At 50.0% G+C, this 20,451-nt stretch overlaps 1 protein-coding gene across 1 annotated transcript in view; it reads left to right on the top strand.

Moving 5' to 3' along the window:
- The window catches only part of DNAJC14 (DnaJ heat shock protein family (Hsp40) member C14), a 48,177-nt gene that overhangs the window by 22,619 nt on the left and 5,107 nt on the right, over positions 1-20,451 (top strand). The window lies entirely within an intron of this gene.

Genomic DNA, 20,451 nt, shown 5'->3' with positions numbered 1-20,451 from the left:
CAGGGCTCCCTCTCCTTCCTCGTCCCGCGGCTCTGATTCAGGAGCTGACTCGCAGGACGAGGAGGATGCCTTTACAGGGGGCTCGGAGGCTAACTCCATGTGCCCCATTGATCTGTCCGAAAGTGACTCAGATGTTAGTGATTTGATTGCGTCCATTAATTCTGTACTGGATCTCAATCCGCCAGTATCAGAGGAGCAACCCTCTCTGGCAGAAAAGCACCAGTTTACCTCGCCTAAGAGGACAAAGAGTGTGTTCTTTAACCACTCCAGTTTTCAGGCCGCTGTGACAAAGCCTAGGGCCTGTCCTGACAAACGCTTCCCAAAGCGTGGTTCTGATGACCGGTTTCCATTCCCACCTGAGGTGGTCAAGGAGTGGGCTCATTCACCAAAGGTAGACCCTCCGGTGTCTAGGCTATCAGCCCGGACCGTTGTATCAGTGGCTGATGGCACCTCTCTTAAGGATTCCACTGACCGCCAGGTCGACCTTCTGGCCAAATCTGTATATGAGGCGGCAGGGGCCTCGTTCTCCCCGACTTTTGCAGCAGTGTGGGCTCTCAAAGCCATCTCTGCTTCTCTAGAGGAGATGCATTCCCTCGCCAGGGAATCTATGCCTGAAATGGTTGCTTTAACTTCCCAAGCTTCAGCTTTTTCATCCTATGCCATGTCTGCCATGCTGGAGGCTTCTCACCGCACTGCGGTGGCTTCGGCTAATTCCCTCGCTATCCGCAGGATCCTGTGGCTTCGAGAGTGGAAGGCAGGTGCTTCCTCGAAGAAGTTCCTTGCTGGACTCCCTTTTGCTGGGTCTAGGCTGTTCGGTGAACAGCTGGATGAAATTATTAAGGAGGCTACTGTCGGCAAGAGTACTTCCATGCCACAAACCAAAACCAGGAAACCTGTCCAGGGTAGGAATCAGTCGAGGTTTCGTTCCTTTCGTTCCTCCAACTGGTCGTCTTCTAAGCCCTCGGCCTCGTCCACTAACTCAGCCAAGGACCAAAAATCCACCTGGCGCACAAAAGCGTGTCCACAGAAGACCGCAGGAGCTGCTGCCACTAAGGCAGCCTCCTCTTGACTATCTGTCCGCGCCAGCAACGTCCTTAGTCGGTGGCAGGCTCTCCCACTTTGGCTACGTGTGGTTTCAACACGTCTCCGATCAGTGGGTGCGGGATATCATCTCTCACGGCTACAGGATAGAATTCTCTTCCAGCCCGCCAAACAGATTTTTTCTGTCAACTCCCCCCTGCTCCAAAGCCGCCGCCTTCTCTCAGGCCGTGGCATCCTTGCAGGCCAACGGAGTAATTGTACCGGTTCCCGCCCGGGAACGGTTCAGAGGTTTCTACTCAAACCTCTTCCTAGTCCCCAAAAAGGACGGTTCCTTCCGGCCCATCCTGGATCTCAAGCTTCTCAACAAGCATGTTCAGGTGCAGCATTTTCGCATGGAGTCTCTGCGATCAGTCATTGCCTCAATGACCCAAAGGGATTTCCTGGCATCCATCGACATCAGAGATGCCTATCTGCATGTGCCAATTGCAGTTTCACACCAGCGTTGGCTACGTTTTGCAATCGGAGAGGAACATTTCCAATTCGTGGCTTTCCCCTTCGGGTTAGCCACGGCCCCTCGGGTATTCACCAAGGTCATGGCAGCAGTGGTTGCGGTTCTGCACCTCCAGGGGTTGGCAGTGATTCCTTACCTGGATGACCTTCTAGTCAAGGCTTCATCCAGCGCAGACTGTCAGCGGAGTGTCTCGCTCACTCTCGCCACTCTAGCCCAATTCGGGTGGCTTGTCAATCTTCCCAAATCCACTCTGACTCCGACCCAGAGTCTCACGTACCTAGGGATGCAGTTCGAGACTTTACCGGCACTTGTGAAGTTGCCCTTAATCAAACAGCAGTCTCTCCGGCTAGCGGTGCGCTCTCTCCTGAGGCCCCGCCGTTATTCCATCAGGCACCTGATGCAGGTGCTGGGTCAAATGGTGGCTTCCATGGAGGCTGTTCCCTTTGCCCAGTTCCATCTGCGTCCTCTGCAGCTGGACATTCTCCGCTGTTGGGACAAGCGGCCTTCCTCCTTGCACAGGCTAGTGGCTCTGTCGCCACAGACCAGGAGCTCTCTTCAGTGGTGGCTTCGGCCCCTCTCTCTGTCTCAGGGGCGCTCCTTCCTGGCTCCGTCCTGGGTGATTCTCACCACGGATGCCAGTCTAGCCGGCTGGGGAGCGGTATGTCTCCACCACCGAGCGCAGGGCACCTGGACTCCGTCCGAGTCAGCCCTCTCGATCAATGTGCTGGAAACCAGAGCTGTGCTTCTAGCTCTCCTAGCCTTTCACCACCTGCTGGCGGGCAGGCACATTCGAGTCCAGTCAGACAACGCGACAGCGGTTGCCTACATCAATCACCAGGGCGGGACACGCAGCCGCCTGGCAATGTTGGAGGTTCAACGCATCCTTCAATGGACGGAGGACTCCAAGTCCACCATATCCGCAGTCCACATCCCAGGCGTGGAAAACTGGGAAGCAGACTCTCAGCCGTCAAACCGTGGACAGTGGCGAGTGGTCCCTGCATCCGGCAGTATTTGTCAATCTGCCGCAAGTGGGGCACTCCGGAAGTGGACCTAATGGCATCCCGTCACAACAACAAGGTTCCGGTTTACGTGGCTCGCTCCCACGATCCTCAGGCCTTTGCAGCGGACGCTCTGGTTCAAGACTGGTCCCAGTTTCGTCTGTCCTACGTGTTTCCCCCTCTAGCTCTATTGCCCAGAGTCCTGCGCAAGATCAGAATGGAGGGCCGTCGAGTCATCCTCATTGCTCCGGACTGGCCCAGGCGAGCTTGGTACCCAGACCTGCTCCATCTGTCCGTAGAGGTGCCGTGGCATCTTCCGGACCGTCCAAACCTGCTCTCGCAAGGTCCGTTTTTCCGCCCGAATTCTGCGGCACTCAAATTGACGGCGTGGCTCTTGAGTCCTGGATTTTGACGGCTTCTGGTATTCCTCCTGAAGTAATCTCCACTATGACTCGGGCCCGTAAGTCTTCCTCCGTCAAGATCTATCACAGGACTTGGAAAATGTTCCTGTCCTGGTGTCGCTCTTCCGGCCATTCTCCTTGGCCATTCTCGTTGCTGACCCTTCTGTCTTTTTTAGGCTGTGTGCACACGATGCGTTTTTTACCGCGGAAACGCTGCGTTTTGAACCGCAGCGTTTCAGTGGCAAATTGCATGCGTTCAGCTTTCCCAGCAAAGTGTATGGGAAAGCTGAAAAATCAGTGCACATGCTGCGTTTCTTTCCGCAGCGTTTTGGATGCCAAAAATCGGTGCGGAAAGAAAAGCAGCATGTCACTTCTTTTGTGCGTTGTGGCTGCGTTCTCTCCCCCATTGAAATCAATGATGTGGGGTCAGAACGCAGCCACAACGCATGGACCTGCTTTTTTGTTGCGGTCCGCGGCCTTTGTCGGCACGCCAGAACGCAGGCATTTACCTGGAAGTGAGGTCAAGAGGCTTCCTGTTGACCTCACTTCCTGGCAAAGCCCCCGGTGTCGCCAAAGTGCCCGCCCCGACCCCCGACCCCCCCCTCCCGAAAATCCAACATGGCCGCGCGCACAGTAGCGCACCGGCCGCCCTGCTCCTATGATTTCTGTCGCATGTGCAATAACATATGCGACAGAAAACTGTTCCCCAGGCCCTGCCCGTTCACCCCCTATTCCCCCCGGTGTCATACATACCTGTCCGGTCGCAGCGCTGATCCCCCGCGGCCCCCTCCTCCTTCAGTGCACGCTGGCCGGTCACATGAGCAGAGCAGCTGACAGCCAGCACTGTGTTCAGTGTGAGCTGTGCTGGCTGCTCGCACTCTGCAGCTGTGACCCGGGGAGAGTGGGTGCAGATTTTTGCACCCACTCTCCTCAAATGGAGGGTCTGCCCTCCTAGAAAATGGGGGATACGTTTCCTGAACGTGCCCCCATATTCTAGAAGGTCCAGAGGTGACGTGGGACATCCATATGGATTTCTGCGGACCCATTTTTTTTTTTATTAAATTGGAGAACAAGGGAATGTTTTGGGGAGTGTTTTTTCTAATAAAACATTTTTTGTTGTCTTTTTTTGCTTTTGTTTACTGTCAATTAGTTATGTCGGGTGTCTGATAGACGCCGTGACATCACTAATTGCTGGGCTTGATGCCAGGTGACATTACACATCTGGTATCAACCCCATTTATTACCCCGTTAGCCAACGCACCAGGGCGCGGGATGAGTTGGGGCGAAGCGCCAGGATTGGCGCATCTAATGGATGCGCCACTTCTGGGGCGGCTGCGGCCTGCTATTTTTAGGCTGGGAAGAGTCCAATAACCATGGCTCTTCCCACCCTGAGAATACCAGACCCCAGCTGTCAGCTTCACCTTGGCTGGTGATCTAATTTGGGGGGACCCCACGTTATTTTTTTTTTTTATTCTTTATTTATAAATAAAAAAAAAAACATGGGGAGCCCTCCAAATTGATCACCAGCCAAGATGAAGCTGCCAGCTGTGGTTTGCAGGCTACAGCTGTCTGCTTTACCCTGACTGGCTATCAAAAATAGGGGGGACCCCACGCCATTTTTTTCATTTTTTTTTTTAATTGGATAAATACTAAGCTAGGCACCCTTTAGTGCCACATGAAAGGTACTAAAGGTGCCAGCTTAGAATATGCAGGCGGGGGTAGGACGTTCTATATATTTGACATCCCTTCATCTATTGACGCTTTTTAGGCTGTGTGTCCACAATCAGGGTTTGCAGCGTTTTGGGCGCTGAGTGTTTTCCCTGCGTCCATAACGCTGCGTTGTGCAGTAGAAGCACAGTGGAAGGATTTTTGGAGATCCCATGCCCACTGTGCTTCTTTTCTCCGCAGCATAAACTGACCGGTAGCGTGGCTTCCCGAGCCTCAGCATGTCAATTTATGCTGCGGAGACGAGAGTGTTCTCTGCAGGTAGCATAGAGCTCCACAGCAGCCTGAACCCAAATCGTGGGCATGGGCAGCTGCAGGAAGGCTGGCACTGTGTACTAGACGCCGCGTCGCTGGATCATGGCCACATAGCCTTAGGCCCCTTTCACACGTCAGTGATTCTGGGACGTTTGTGCTTTTTTTTAAACGTACCAGAATCACTGACATATGCAGACCCATTATAATGAATGGGTCTGCTCACACGTCAGTGATTTTTCACTGCACGTGTCTCCATGCGGCGTACCCGCGTGTGCGTGATTGCCGCACGGAGACCTGTCCATTTTTTTCTGGCATCACTGATGTCCCACGGACCATGCAGTGGTGTGATCCGTGAAACACGTGCCAGAAAAAAACGTGCTTTTAAAATAAAAAACATTTTAACTCACCCGGCTCCAGCGATGTCCTCTGCAGCCCGTCCTCCCTGTTCCTTCTGTGCCGGCTCATTATTGTCGCGCATATTCATGATGCACGACACAGCCGACCCGGAAGCAGCTGCTGCGGGGGTCAGCGCCGGCCGGATGCTGCACCGCGGGAGCGATCAGCACCATGGAGAGCGGGTGCAGGTGAGTTAATCTCTAAGTGCAATCACGGGCCACGGAGAACGGAGCCCGGATTGCACTTAGACAACCCACGTGTGCCGTGATTCACGGCACACGGAGGGACATGTGCGTGTTTTACACGCCAGTGAAAAACGTCAGTGTTTTTCACTGACATGTGAAGCGGGCCTAAAAGTGAGAATATTGTTGCTACAGCAACATTTTGGGTGAAGTAGCTGTGGATTCAAAATGCTTAATATACTCCTGAATAAAATCCTTGATGGGTGCAGATTCCAAAATGGGGTCACTTGTGGGGGTTTTCTGACGTATAGGTACCTAAGGGGCTTGGTGCGCGAAGTTTATTTCAACTTTTCCAAAATTCAAATGGTGCTCCTTCCATTCCAAGCCCTCCCATTTATCCAAACAGAATGTGGAGAAGGAAATGACATCACAGGTTTTTTTTTCCAAAGGTCTGTGTTCAACCAACTTTATTATCACTGACAAGTCTTAAAAAACGCACCTAAAAAAACGCATGAAAAACGCATGAAAAACGCATGCGTTTTCGATGCGTTGTTTCTCAAAAAGCATTGTTTACAATTCTCCCCTCTGCCAGAGGGTGCGTTTTTTTCCGCGCGGAAAAAAAAGCAACGTGTGCACATACCCTTACAGTCCGGTCTGCAGCTAGGACTGTCCCTCAACTCTCTCAAGGGACAAGTCTCAGCTCTATCAGTGCTGTTCCAGCGGCGTCTCGCCCGGCTGGCTCAGATCCGCACCTTCATGCAAGGTGCGTCTAACATCATTCCGCCTTATCGGCGGCCCTTGGATCCCTGGGACCTTAACTTGGTCCTCATGGTATTGCAGAAACCCCCCTTTGAGCCTTTTAGGGAGGTTTCTTTGTATCGTCTTTCTCAAAAGGTGGCCTTTCTAGTTGCCATAACTTTTCTCTCAGGAGAGTCTCTGATTTGGCTGCGCTCTCCTCGGAGTCACCTTTTTTGGTTTTTCACCAAGACAAGGTAGTTCTCCGTCCGACCCCGGACTTTCTTCCTAAGGTGGTCTCTCCCTTCCACCTTAACCAGGATATTTCCTTGCCTTCCTTCTGTCCGGCCCCTGTTCATCGCTTTGAGAAAGCGCTGCATACTCTAGATCTGGTGCGTGCTCTCCGGATTTATGTGGCTCGCACCGCTGCGTTTAGGCGGTGCACCTCTCTTTTTGTGCTAACCACAGGGCGGCGCAAGGGTCTCTCTGCTTCTAAGCCGACCTTGGCCCGTTGGATTAGATCGACCATTTCGGACGCATACCAGAGTACTCGGGTGCCTCCCCCGCCAGGGATCAAAGCACACTCGACCAGAGCTGTCGGTGCCTCTTGGGCTTTCAGGCACCAGGCTACGGCTCAGCAGGTCTATCAGGCTGCCACTTGGACTAGCCTGCATACCTTTTCGAAGCACTACCAAGTGCATGCTCATGGTTCGGCAGATGCGAGCTTGGGCAGACACTTCCTTCAGGCGGCTGTCGCCCACTTGTGAAGTTAGGCTCCGCCTACTTCTTAGTTTTTTCTGTTTATTCCCACCCAGGGACAGCTTTGGAACGTCCCATGGTCTGGGTCTCCCAAAGGAACGATAAAGAAAAAGAGAATTTTGTTACTTACCGTAAATTCTTTTTCTTATAGTTCCTTATTGGGAGACCCAGCTCCCTCCCTGTTGCCTGTTGGCAATTTTCTTGTTCCGTGTGTTATCACCGGCTGTTGTCGTGGACAGAGTCTCCGGTTGTTCCGGTTCTTACTCGGTTCTACTTGTGGGAGGCTATTCTCCTTCAGCTTTTGCACTAAACTGGCTAGGACTGGCTACCAGGGGGTGTATAAGCTCAGAGGGAGGAGCTACACTTTTAAGTGTAGTACTTTGTGTGTCCTCCGGAGGCAGAAGCTAAACACCCATGGTCTGGGTCTCCCAATACGGAACTATAAGAAAGAATTTACGGTAAGTAACAATTCTTTTTTTTTTTTTTTTTTTTTTTTTTTTTTTTTTTTTAAAAAAAAAAGCTTAAGTTTACAGTATATTTTCTTCTCCTGCCTGACACGTTTGCACAGTACTGTTTACATTGGCTACAAATATTTATACGCACTCATAAATGAGGTACTTTGCTCACCATGTAATCAGAGTATAAATATCTGCCAATGGGAATGCGAACGCTTTTAGTTTAAACCCTTTACCATTTTTCTGCCTAGGCCTCAGATGATCTATAGATCTGGGCTCTAGTTATGCAATGTTCCAAAACTGGTATTTTTAAGAAGGCCAGGTGGATATGATGCATGGACCTTTCCCTTCCGGGCACAATGCCAAAAATCTAGTAATTAGCTAGCATATTTGCATTGTTAAATAAATATTTCCCGGTTCTGATATCCAAATATATTGTGACTGTGACTGCTATACACGCATATACAGTTAGGTCCACAAATATTTGGACAGTGACTGAATCTCTGATTTGCACTTTGCATACCAATTTTTATTTTATAATAAAGCATAACATGGGTAAAGTACAGACCATGTTCATGACAATGACACGCTATAATTACACAATCCTTTCTAGTGCTCCACCTCTTATCTCCTTAACCCTTCAGCCCCCGGGCACTTTGTTTTTGCGTTTTTGTTTTTTGCACCCCTTCTTCCGAGAGGCGTAACTTTTTTATTTTTTTTATTTTTCCATCAATCTTGCCATATGAGGGCTTGTTTTTTGCGGGATGAGTTGTACTTTTAAATGAAACCATAAGTTTTACCATATGGTGTACTGGAAAACGGCAAAAAAATTCCAAGTGCGGAAAAATTGCAAAAAAAGTGTGATCGTACAATAGTTTTTGGGATATTTTATTCACTGTGTTCACTATATGGTAAAACTGAGGTATCTATGTGATGCCTCAGGTCGGTGCGAGTTTGTAGACACCAAACATGTATAGGTTTACTTGTATCTAAGGGGTTAAAAGAAATTCACAAGCTTGCCAAAAAAACATGGCGCACGTTTTGCGCCATTTTCCAAAACCCGTAGTGTTCTCATTTTTCAGGATCTGAGGCTCAGTGATGGCATATTTTTTGCGTCTCGACCTGACGTTTGTAACGGTACAATTTTTGCGCAGATGCTACGTTTTAATCGCCTGTTATTGCATTTTGCGCAAAATTTGCGGCGACCAAAAAACGTAATTTTGGCGTTTGGAATTTTTTTGCCGCTACGCAGCTTACTGATCAGATTCATTGATTTTATATTTTGATAGATCGGGCATTTCTGAACGTGGCGATACCAAATGTGTGTTTTTTATTTTTTTTTACCCTTTAATTTTCAATGGGGTGAAAGGGGGGTGATTTGAACTTTTAGGTTTTTTTTTTTACTTGTCCCCCTGGGAGGCTATAGCGATCAGCAATCCGATCGCTTTGCACTATCTGCAGATCTCAGCTACAGAGCTGAGAACTGCAGATTTGCTGCTTCACTTTCAATGCCGGCTGTATTCCGGCATTGAGAGGAAGTGAGTCATGTTAGCTACAGGCGTCATCACATGACCCTGTGCTACCATGGCAACCGACGAAAGTCACGTGATCATGTCACGTGACTTCCGGTGGGGGCGGGGTAAGTGACTGTCATGGCGGCGCCCATATACATATCACTGCCAGATTTTGGCAGCGAAATGTAAGGGGTTAATGGCCTTCCACCCGCGGCTAGCAGGCACACGTCAGCTGTTAACAGCTGATATGTGCGCGGATCGCTGCCGGCTGCAGGGGGCGGGGCTTACCGGCACACGATCCATGACGTACCCAGTATGTCATGGGTCATTAAGGGGTTAAAAGAAAAATCCTTAAATTGCCCTAACCCACCCCCAACTTCCGGTATTTATTTTAAATAAACTAGTTTGAAGTGCAGACTTTCAGGTTTCTTTTAAAGGGGTTGAACAATGTCCCGGGAAATGTTTAAGAATTGCAACCATTTTTCTACAAAGGTTAAGTTATTGGCCAAATTTACTTTACCATAAGTAAAATGTTAATTTTTCATATTAGGTAGAAAATCCTTTGCAGGTAATGACTGCCTGAAGTTTGGAAACCATGGACATCACCAAATGCTGAGCTACCTACTTTGTGATGCTTTGCTGGACTTTAGTGCAGCTGACTTCAGTTATTGCTTGTTTGTGGGTCTGTCTCCCTTAAGTTTTGTCTTAAGCATGTGAAATGCATGTTCGATGGGGTTCAGATCTGGTGATTGACTCAGTCATTGTAGAATATTCCACTTCTTCTTTGCCTTAACCTCCTAGGTTGCTTTCACAGTATGTTTTGGGTTGAATAAGAGTAGATAGTCTTGCCCTGTATACTTCAGAATTCATCCAGCTGCTTCAGTCTTCAGTCTCATCATCCACAAACACTAGTGATCCAGGGCCAGTGGAAGCCATGCGTACCCTCACATCACACTGCCTCCACCATGTTTTACAGAGGATGAGGTGTGCTTTGGACCGTGACCCGTTCCACGTTTTTTTTTCCTTACTACTTATGATTTTGGTACAGGTTGATCTTGATTTCATCTGTCCTAATGAAACCAGCCCAGTTCTGGAAAGTATTCTTTGATGTTTTTGGCAAAGACTAATCTGAACTTTCTATGTTTAAGGCTGATTAATGTTTGGCACCTTGTAGTGAATCCTCTGTATATAATTTCATGCAGTCTTCGCTTTATGGTTAGATATTGACTTGGATATTGAAACACCCACTTCCTGGAGAGTGTTCTTCACTTGGGTGGATGCTGTGAAGGTGTTTTTCTTCACCATGGAAAGGATTCTGTGATCATCCATCACAGTTGTCCTGTGGATGCCAAAACATTTCCCAAGCTCACCAGTGCATTCCCCCCTTCCCCCAGCCTAATGGCCTGATTCTCTTCCATTGAGAACTCCTTTGACCAGATATTGTGGATTCACAGCACCAGCTTCCAAGTGCAAATGCAACACCAGGAATCAGCTCCAGACCTTTTCCCTACTTAAGGATTAACGATGGAATAGTCTATGCAGGCCACTAAAGAGCTTTTGAGAATTGTCAAATTACTTTTGGTCCCTTGAAAAAGAGGCAGCCACATATTAAAGAACTGTAATTCCTTTCTCCTATTATGATGTGACTGCCCTCAAATTAAAGCTGTCTGCATTTTCTCATATTGATTACATATTCAAGATAGTTTTATATGAACAGCTAAAATGCCAAAACCTCTGTCACTGTCCAAATAATTCTGGACTTTACTGTATGTATAAAAAAAAATGTAGTAGCACTCTAACATTATATACGTGAAAACAAAGTACTTTGATGTGGCTAGGGCCCGTTTCACATGTCGGTGAAAAACAGACGTCCTTCACTGACGTGTAAAACATGCACATGTCCCTCCGTGTTCCGTGATTCACAGCACACGCAAGGTGTCAATGTGCAATACGTGATCAGTACTCCTTGATTTCACATGGACTTATGCTTACCTGTCACGTTCCTGCTCTCCTGAATATGCATGAGCTGGCCAGGAGGCTGCACAGAGCATTGCTGGAAAGCTGAGTTGAAAATGTTTATTATTTTAAATGTCCGTGTTTTTCTGGTACGTGTTTCACGGATCACAACACTGCGTTGTCCGTGGGACATCAGTGATGCCAGAAAAAAACGGACATGTCTCCATGCGGCAATCACAGACACGCGTGTATGCCACACGGAGTCACGGTCAGTGAAAAATCATTGATATGTGCGCAGACCCATTGATAATGGGTCTGCGTATGTCCGTGATTCTGGTACGTATAAAAAAAAGAAACCACAAATGTACCAGAATCACCGACGTCTGAAACAGACAATACTTCTATCATTTTTATTGCGTAGGAAGGGAGTTCCTCCAAAGCCTAGATCCTATTTACCCATCTTTCCAAGACCGTGTTTAATTAGAGAAAAGTATATCTGGATCCATATCATTCCTAGTTCATTTCTTTTTCGCTCCTAATTGGGAGACCCAGACAGTGGGTGTATAGCTACTGCCTCTGGAGGCCGCACAAAGAACTACACTTAAAAGTGTAAGGCCCCTCCCCTTCTGGCTATACACCCTCCCGTAGGAGTACGGATTCCTCAGTTTTAGCTTTGTGCGCAGGAGGTCGGACACGCACGCATAGCTCCATTGTTTTTAGTCAGCAGCAGCTGCTGACTATGTCGGATGGAAGAAAAGAGGGCCCATACAGGGCTCCCAGCATGCTCCCTTCTCACCCCACTGTATGTCGGAGGTGTTTGTAAGGTTGAGGTACCCATTGCGGGTACGGCGGCAGGAGCCCACATGCTGATTCCTTCCCCATCCCTTTTTACAGGGCTCTGGGTGAAGTGGGATTTACTGGTCTCCAGGCACTGAGACCGTGCTCCATCTACAGCCCCTGGAGAAGATGCTGGATGGAGCGGAGTACATCAGGGACATGGCCCTGCTTCCTCAAGGTACTCTGTGTCCCCGTGCAGGCGCTCACACCGCAGCATGCTGGGTGTTGTAGTGCGCCGGGGGACATCAGCGCTACGGCGCTTGTGCCATGGCCTCATTCAGCTTCGCTGAAGCAGGCACACTTCTGGGAATCGGTCGCGCCGGCCGCTGGGACTGCGGCGCGGCTGGCACTTGTGGTGCGCCGGGGACTTCAGCGCGGCCCGCGCTTTTACGGCGGCCGCGCTGATAACTCGAGTCCCCGGCTTTTGCGGCCTGCTTCCGTTCGTTCCCGCCCCCAGACCTGCCAGTCAGGAGAGGGGCGGGACGCTGCCCACTTCTGGGAATCGGTCACGCCGGCCGCTGGGACTGCGGCGCGGCTGGCACTTGTGGTGCGCCGGGGACTTCAGCGCGGCCCGCGCTTTTACGGCGGCCGCGCTGATAACTCGAGTCCCCGGCTTTTGCGGCCTGCTTCCGTTCGTTCCCGCCCCCAGACCTGCCAGTCAGGAGAGGGGCGGGACGCTGGCCAGTGCATCAGCGCCGAGGGCTGGAGTCGTTTTTACATACTCCAGCCCTCACAATCGGCACAGAGGGGACACTGTTTCACGCACTTTTGTTTGGGAACTCCCACGGACCGCCCCTCTCCACAGACGCCGGCAGCCATTCCTGCTGACACGCTGAGCTGCAGAGGGGAGCCGGGGAGACCCAGACAAGGAATTCTGCGCCTCTTACCCGCTATTCAGCGGGCGGTAAGCAGCCCTCAGGGCTCACCCCCTCTTGTGCCAGTAGTATTCTTAGTATTTTGTTTCTACAAATACTTGGTATTACATAGCGCTGGTCGCCCTTTGGCTATAGACTCTCTCACATTGCAGAGAGCCAGCAGCATGTCGTCCGTAAAACGCAAGGGTGCCAAGGCACAGACATTATATGCTTCCTGCACCGCATGTGGGACTTTTCTACCGGCAGGCTCCACGGACCCCCATTGTGTGCAGTGCTCGGCCCCTGCGGCGCTTGCACAGTCGGGACCTCTGCTGGACGTGACCCAGGGTGTACCACCTGTGAATGCTGTCCAGGTGACAGGAACTGAGTTTGCAGCTTTTGCTGACAGAATGTCTCTCACTATGTCACAGATTCTTGACACATTGCGAGCTAGGCCTGTACTTCAGGCCACGGACACTGTGCAATCATTGCCCCCTGGTCCCCCTCAGCTCCAAGCTCCGGGACGGGCATATACACCTCAGGGTGAAGACTCTGACTCGGACGATGGCCCCGGGCAGCCTAAGCGGGCTCGCTATGACGGGCCTTCACATTCATCTCAATGGTCAGGATCCCAGCGAGATGAATCTATGGGTGATGAGGCGGACGTAACTGATCAGGATTCTGATCCTGGGACCGCTCTCAATCTAGATACACCAGATGGTGACGCCATAGTTAATGATCTTATATTTAACATCAATAAGATGTTAAATATTTCCCCACCAGCTCCTCTTGTAGAGGAGTCAGCTTCGCAGCACGAGAGAATCCATTTCAGATACCCTAAGCGTACATTAAGCACTTTTCTGGATCACGCTGACTTTAGAGACGCAATCCAGAAACCCCACGCTTATCCTGAAAGGCGTTTTCTTAAACGGCTTAAAGATACACGCTACCCTTTTCCCCCTGAGGTGGTCAAGGGTTGGACCCAGTGTCCAAAAGTGGATCCTCCAATTTCCAGGCTTGCAGCTAGATCCTTGGTTGCAGTTGAAGATGGAGCGGCACTTAAAGATGCCACTGACAGGCAGATGGAGCTCTGGCTGAAATCCATCTATGAAGCGATTGGAGCGTCATTAGCGCCTTCTTTTGCGGCCGTATGGGCACTCCAAGCTATCTCAGCCGGGCTTGCGCGAGTCGACTCAGTCACACGTGCATTTGCCCCGCAGGTAGCACCATTGACCTCGCAAATGGCGGCATTCGCGTCGTACGCGATTAATGCTGTTCTTGACGCTACAAGCCGCACGGCAGTGGCGTCAGCCAACTCCGTTGTTTTGCGTAGGGCCCTGTGGTTGAGACATTGGAAAGCAGATTCTCATTCCAAGAAGTGCTTAACCAATTTGCCTTTTTCTCGTGACCGATTGTTTGAAGAGCGTTTGGATGAAATCATCAAACACTCCAAGGGTAAGGACTCATCCTTACCGCAACACAGACAAAACAAACCCCAACAGAGGAAGGGTCAGTCTGGTTATCGGTCCTTTCGAGGACCGGGCAGGTCCCAATTCGCCTCGTCAAAAAAGACACAAAAAGACCAGAGACGCTCAGATTCTTGGAGGTCTCAGTCACGCCCAAAAAGGACAGCCGGAGGAACCGTTGCCAAGACGGCGTCCTCCTGACTTGCGGTCTCCGATTCCCACACCCGCGGTCGGTGGGAGGCTTTCCCACTTTGGCGACATTTGGCTGTCACGCGTCAAAGACCGTTGGGTGAGGGATATTCTGTCTCACGGGTACAGGATAGAGTTCAGTTCTCGTCCGCCAACTCGTTTCTTCAGAACTTCTCCACCACCAGACCGAGCCGATGCTCTGTTGCAGGCGGTGGCCGCTCTAAAGGCGGAAGGAGTGGTGACCTCCGTCCCTCTTCAGGAACAAGGTCACGGTTTTTACTCCAATCTGTTTGTGGTCCCAAAAAAGGACGGATCGTATCGACCCGTCCTGGATCTAAAGTTGCTCAACAGACACGTAAAAGTCAGGAGGTTCCGGATGGAATCCCTACGCTCCGTCATAGCCTCAATGTCTCAAGGAGATTTTCTAGCATCAATAGATATCAAAGATGCGTATCTCCACGTGCCGATTGCACCAGAGCATCAGCGTTTCCTACGCTTCGTCATACACGACGAACACCTACAGTTCGTAGCGTTACCTTTCGGTCTGGCAACAGCCCCCCGGGTCTTCACCAAAGTCATGGCAGCAGTAGTAGCTGTTCTGCACTCGCAGGGTCACTCGGTCATCCCGTATCTAGACGACCTGCTTATAAAGGCACCCTCTCAAGAGGCATGCCAACACAGTCTGAAGGTGGCACTAGACACTCTCCAGAGTTTCGGGTGGATTATCAACTTTCCAAAGTCTCATCTAACCCCGACCCAATCTCTGACTTATCTTGGCATGGAGTTTCATACTCTCTCAGCGATAGTGAGGCTTCCACTGGACAAGCAGTGCTCGCTACGGACTGGAGTGCAATCTCTCCTTCAGAGCCAGTCGCACTCACTGAGGCGCCTCATGCATTTCCTAGGAAAGATGGTAGCAGCAATGGAGGCAGTCCCGTTCGCGCAGTTTCATCTGCGCCCTCTACAATGGGACATTCTACGCCAATGGGATGGGAAATCGACGTCCCTCGACAGGACTGTCTCCCTCTCTCAGACTGCCAAGGACTCTCTGCGTTGGTGGCTTCTCCCCACCTCATTGTCACAGGGAAAGTCGTTCCTTCCCCCGTCCTGGGCAGTGGTCACGACGGATGCGAGCCTATCAGGGTGGGGAGCGGTGTTTCTCCACCACAGGGCTCAGGGGACGTGGACTCAGGAAGAGTCCACCCTGCAGATCAATGTTCTGGAAATCAGAGCAATCTATCTTGCCCTGCGAGCCTTCCAACAATGGCTGGAAGGCAAGCAGATTCGGATTCAGTCGGACAATTCCACGGCGGTGGCGTACATCAACCACCAAGGGGGAACACGCAGTCGCCAAGCTTTTCAAGAAGTCCAGCGGATTTTGACATGGGTGGAAAGCAGAGCGTCCACCATATCCGCAGTTCACATCCCAGGCGTGGAAAACTGGGAAGCAGACTTTCTCAGTCGCCAGGGCATGGACGCAGGAGAATGGTCCCTTCACCCGGACGTGTTTCAGCAGATCTGTTGCCGCTGGGGGACGCCGGACGTCGATCTGATGGCGTCACGGCACAACAACAAGGTCCCAGTTTTCATGGCACGGTCTCACGATCACCGAGCGCTGGCGGCAGACGCCTTGGTTCAGGATTGGTCGCAATTCCGACTCCCCTATGTGTTCCCACCTCTAGCATTGTTACCCAGAGTTCTCCGGAAAATCAAGTCCGACTGCCATCGAGCCATACTCGTCGCTCCAGATTGGCCAAGAAGGTCGTGGTACCCGGATCTGTGGCATCTCACGGTAGGCCAACCGTGGACACTACCAAACCGTCCAGATTTGCTGTCTCAAGGGCCGTTTTTCCATCTGAATTCTGCGGCCCTGAACCTGACTGTGTGGCCATTGAGTCCTGGATCCTAGCGGCCTCAGGTTTATCTCATGAAGTTGTTGCCACAATGAGACAGGCTAGAAAACCATCCTCAGCTAAGATCTATCACAGGACGTGGAAGATATTCTTAGCGTGGTGCTTGGCTCAAGGGTTCTCTCCCTGGCCATTTGCATTGCCAATTTTTCTTTCCTTCCTGCAGTCTGGGTTGGAAAAAGGTTTGTCGCTTAGCTCGCTTAAGGGTCAAGTCTCCGCGCTATCCGTATTCTTTCAGAAGCGCTTGGCACGGCTTTCTAAAGTACGCACGTTTCTCCAAGGAGTTTGTCATATCGTTCCTCCTTACAGACGGCCATTAGAACCCTGGGATCTGAACAAGGTTCTCATTGCTCTCCAGAAGCCGCCTTTCGAGCCTTTGAAAGAGGTTCCCCTTTCTCGGCTTTCACAAAAGGTAGTTTTTCTTGTGGCGGTCACGTCTCTTCGAAGAGTGTCCGAGCTAGCGGCGTTATCTTGCAAATCTCCCTTCCTGGTGTTTCACCAAGACAAGGTAGTACTGCGTCCAATTCCAGAGTTTTCTCCCAAGGTGGTTTCTTCCTTTCATCTCAATCAGGATATCACTTTGCCATCTTTGTGTCCGCATCCAGTTCACCAATTTGAAAAGGGTTTACATCTGTTGGACCTGGTGAGAGCACTCAGGATTTACATTTCTCGCACGGCGTCTCTACGCCGTTCTGATGCGCTCTTTGTCCTAGTCGCTGGTCAGCATAAGGGATCGCAAGCTTCCAAATCCACCCTGGCGCGGTGGATCAAGGAACCAATTCTTCACACATACCGTTCTGCTGGGCTTCCGATTCCATCTGGACTGAAGGCCCATTCTACCAGAGCCGTGGGTGCGTCCTGGGCATTGCGGCATCAGGCTACGGCTCAGCAAGTGTGCCAGGCGGCTACCTGGTCGAGTCTGCACACGTTTACCAAACACTATCAAGTGCATACCTACGCTTCGGCAGATGCCAGCCTAGGTAGACAGGTCCTTCAGGCGGCGGTGGCCCACCTGTAGGAAGAGGCTGTCTGACAGCCCGTTCATGTGGTATCTTTTTACCCACCCAGGGACTGCTTTTGGACGTCCCACTGTCTGGGTCTCCCAATTAGGAGCGAAAAAGAAGAAGGGAATTTTGTTTACTTACCGTAAATTCCTTTTCTTCTAGCTCCAATTGGGAGACCCAGCACCCGCCCTATTTGTTCTTAGGGTTTCGTTTTTCGGGTGCACATGTTGTTCATGTTGTTTCTTAAGTTCTCCGATCTTGTTATCGGATTGAATTTGTTTTTGAAACTGTTATTGGCTTTCCTCCTTCTTGCTTTGGTACTAAAACTGAGGAATCCGTACTCCTACGGGAGGGTGTATAGCCAGAAGGGGAGGGGCCTTACACTTTTAAGTGTAGTTCTTTGTGCGGCCTCCAGAGGCAGTAGCTATACACCCACTGTCTGGGTCTCCCAATTGGAGCTAGAAGAAAAGGAATTTACGGTAAGTAAACAAAATTCCCTTCTTTATGCTTTAACAGAGACAGAGAGAGAGGTGAGATCTACTATAGGATCCCATCTGCAAAATGTCTGTCTGTCCTGAGTGTATGTATGTATGTATGTCTGCTAAAGGGATCTGCACTGTCGCATTTACAATCACAAAATTTTGCACAGACTCCCCATATGACCCAGGGAACGTCATAGACTATGTTTTGACAGGAAAACTTAACCCCGCACTATACAGTTACCCTCCAAAAAACCTGCCTTCATTAAAGTGAATGAAGCCTGGAACTACACGTAATTAATAGCAGCTGTGATTGCTATAGGAACAAAGGATATTGTTAGTATAAGAAGCTTGTGTGACGTAATATGAGGCAGTGTGTGTGTGATAGATAGATAGATAGATAGATATATATATATATATCTATCTATCTATCTATCTATCTATCTATCTATCTATCTATGTATCTATCTATCACCGTATTTTTCGCTTTATAAGACGCACTTTTTTTTACCCCAAAATTGTGGGGAAAATAGGGGTGCGTCTTACAAAGTGAATGTAACTTACCGGGCAGTGATGCAGCGGTGGAGTGAGTCACAGGAGGCTGGTGCTGGTGCTGCCGCTGGAGCGGAGGTGGCCGCCATGGATCCCGCGGCAATCGGCTGCGGTGGCAGCCGCCATGGATCCCCCGGCAATCGGTGGCGGCTGCCATGGATCCCCCGGCAATCGGCTGCGGTGGCGGCCGCCATGGATCCCCCGGCAATCGGCTGCGGTGGCGGCCGCCATGGATCCCCCGGCAATCGGCTGCGGTGGCGGCCGCCATGGATCCCCCGGCAATCGCTGCGGTGGCGGCCGCCATAGCCGAAATCTTTATCTGCGCCTGCACTGCCTCCAACGCGACTTCCGGAAAATGGCGGAGGTGACGCAGGCGCAGATGGAGATCTCAGAGAAGCGAGATCTCCATCTGTGCATGCGCTGCCTTCCGTAGCCGTTTTCCTGAAGTCCATCGCGTCGGAGGCTACGCAGGCGCAGATAGAGATCACGGCTCTCGAAGATCGCGATCTGCGCATGCGCGGGCTCCATTTTAGATCTCCGCAGCAGACGGAGACTATCATAAGAAAGAGGAGAGAGAGAAGAACGATTCTCCCTCTCCTCGCTAGGGCTGGATGCTGATTGGTGGAGGCAGCTCTGCAGAAGTTGTCTCCACCAATCAGTGATCTGAGCCTGACAAAGTGTTGTCAGTTGAACGAAGGGTCCTAATAGGTGAGCAAAAAACACTGAAGGGGAACACAACCCCCATCATCAGCCTTCAGAATATACTGTATCAATCGGTGTATTCTGAAGGATGATGGGGGCTGTAGTCCTTTATTGTAAACACTCCAGGGAGGGACTAATGTAGTGGCCAAAGTGTAAATGTAACTACAACCCACCTCATCTTTCAGAATACAGCCATGTATGGTATACAGTACATGGGTGTATTCCTAAGGATGAGGGGGGTGGTAGTCCCAGATCACCATAAAAGTGCATCATGCAGGTCCCCCATAGCCGTGTCATCCACGGATCCCACATAACAGTGCATCATCCACAGGTCCCCCATAATAGTGCGTCATCCACAGGTCCCCCATAATAGTGCGTCATCCACAGGTCCCCCATAATAGTGCGTCATCCACATGTCCCCCATAGCAGTGCGTCATCCACATGTCCCCCACAGCAGTGTCATCCACAGGTTCCCCATAGCAGTGCGTCATCCACATGTCCCCCATAATAGTGAGTCATCCACATGTCCCCCATAATAGTGCGCCATCCACAGGTCCCCCATAGCAGTGTCATCCACAGGTCCCTCATAATAGTGCGCCATCCACAGGTTCCCCATAGCAGTGCGTCATCCACATGTCCCCCATAATAGTGCGTCATCCACATGTCCCCCATAATAGTGCGTCATCCACATGTCCCCCATAATAGTGCGTCATCCACATGTCCCCCATAATAGTGCGTCATCCACATGTCCCCCATAGCAGTGAGTCATCCACATGTCCCCCATAGCAGTGCGTCATCCACAGGTCCCCCATAGCAGTGCGTCACCCACAGGTCCCCCATAATAGTGCGTCACCCACAGGTCCCCCATAATAGTGCGTCATCCACATGTCCCCCATAACAAACAATGCTGCTATTGACTCCTGTTGAGTCTAAATTGTTAAAATAATGTTATTTTAATTTTATTAAAATGTTCTAGCACACTATTTGGCTCAATTTTTTTTTTTTAATTTTCCTCCTCCAAAACCTAGGTGCGTCTTATAATCAGGTGCGTCTTATAAAGCGAAAAATACGGTGTGTGTGTATATATGTATATATGTGTGTGTATATATGTATGTATATATATGTATGTGTGTATATATATATATTATATAATATAATATAATATAATATAATATATAATATAATATATATAGGGTTATATAAGCTCAAAGTATACTGGCCACATAGAAGCCAAAAGCACTTGCTATTCCATTCCGTAAAACTGTATCTCCTTAGTATATATGGAAAGTAACATGACTGGGGCTTCGCTTGGCCATGGAGAAATCTAAAAGAAATCCCTCTGCAGACTTGGTTAGACAATCTACATACAGAGGACAGGAGCCCCGCAGCAATGGATGGCTATCTCCATGGTTTTTATTTATTTTTTATATTTTTGTTACAGCTGCTCTACATTTATCTTAAAATGGGAGTTCTGGTAGCCTCATGTGACATTTACATGGATGATCAGCTATGCGATGATATACATTTCAT

This window comes from Anomaloglossus baeobatrachus, chromosome 2 (assembly GCF_048569485.1).
Source record: "Anomaloglossus baeobatrachus isolate aAnoBae1 chromosome 2, aAnoBae1.hap1, whole genome shotgun sequence".
NCBI classification, from domain to species: domain Eukaryota; kingdom Metazoa; phylum Chordata; class Amphibia; order Anura; family Aromobatidae; genus Anomaloglossus; species Anomaloglossus baeobatrachus.
This window is presented reverse-complemented; position numbering and strand designations above follow the sequence as displayed.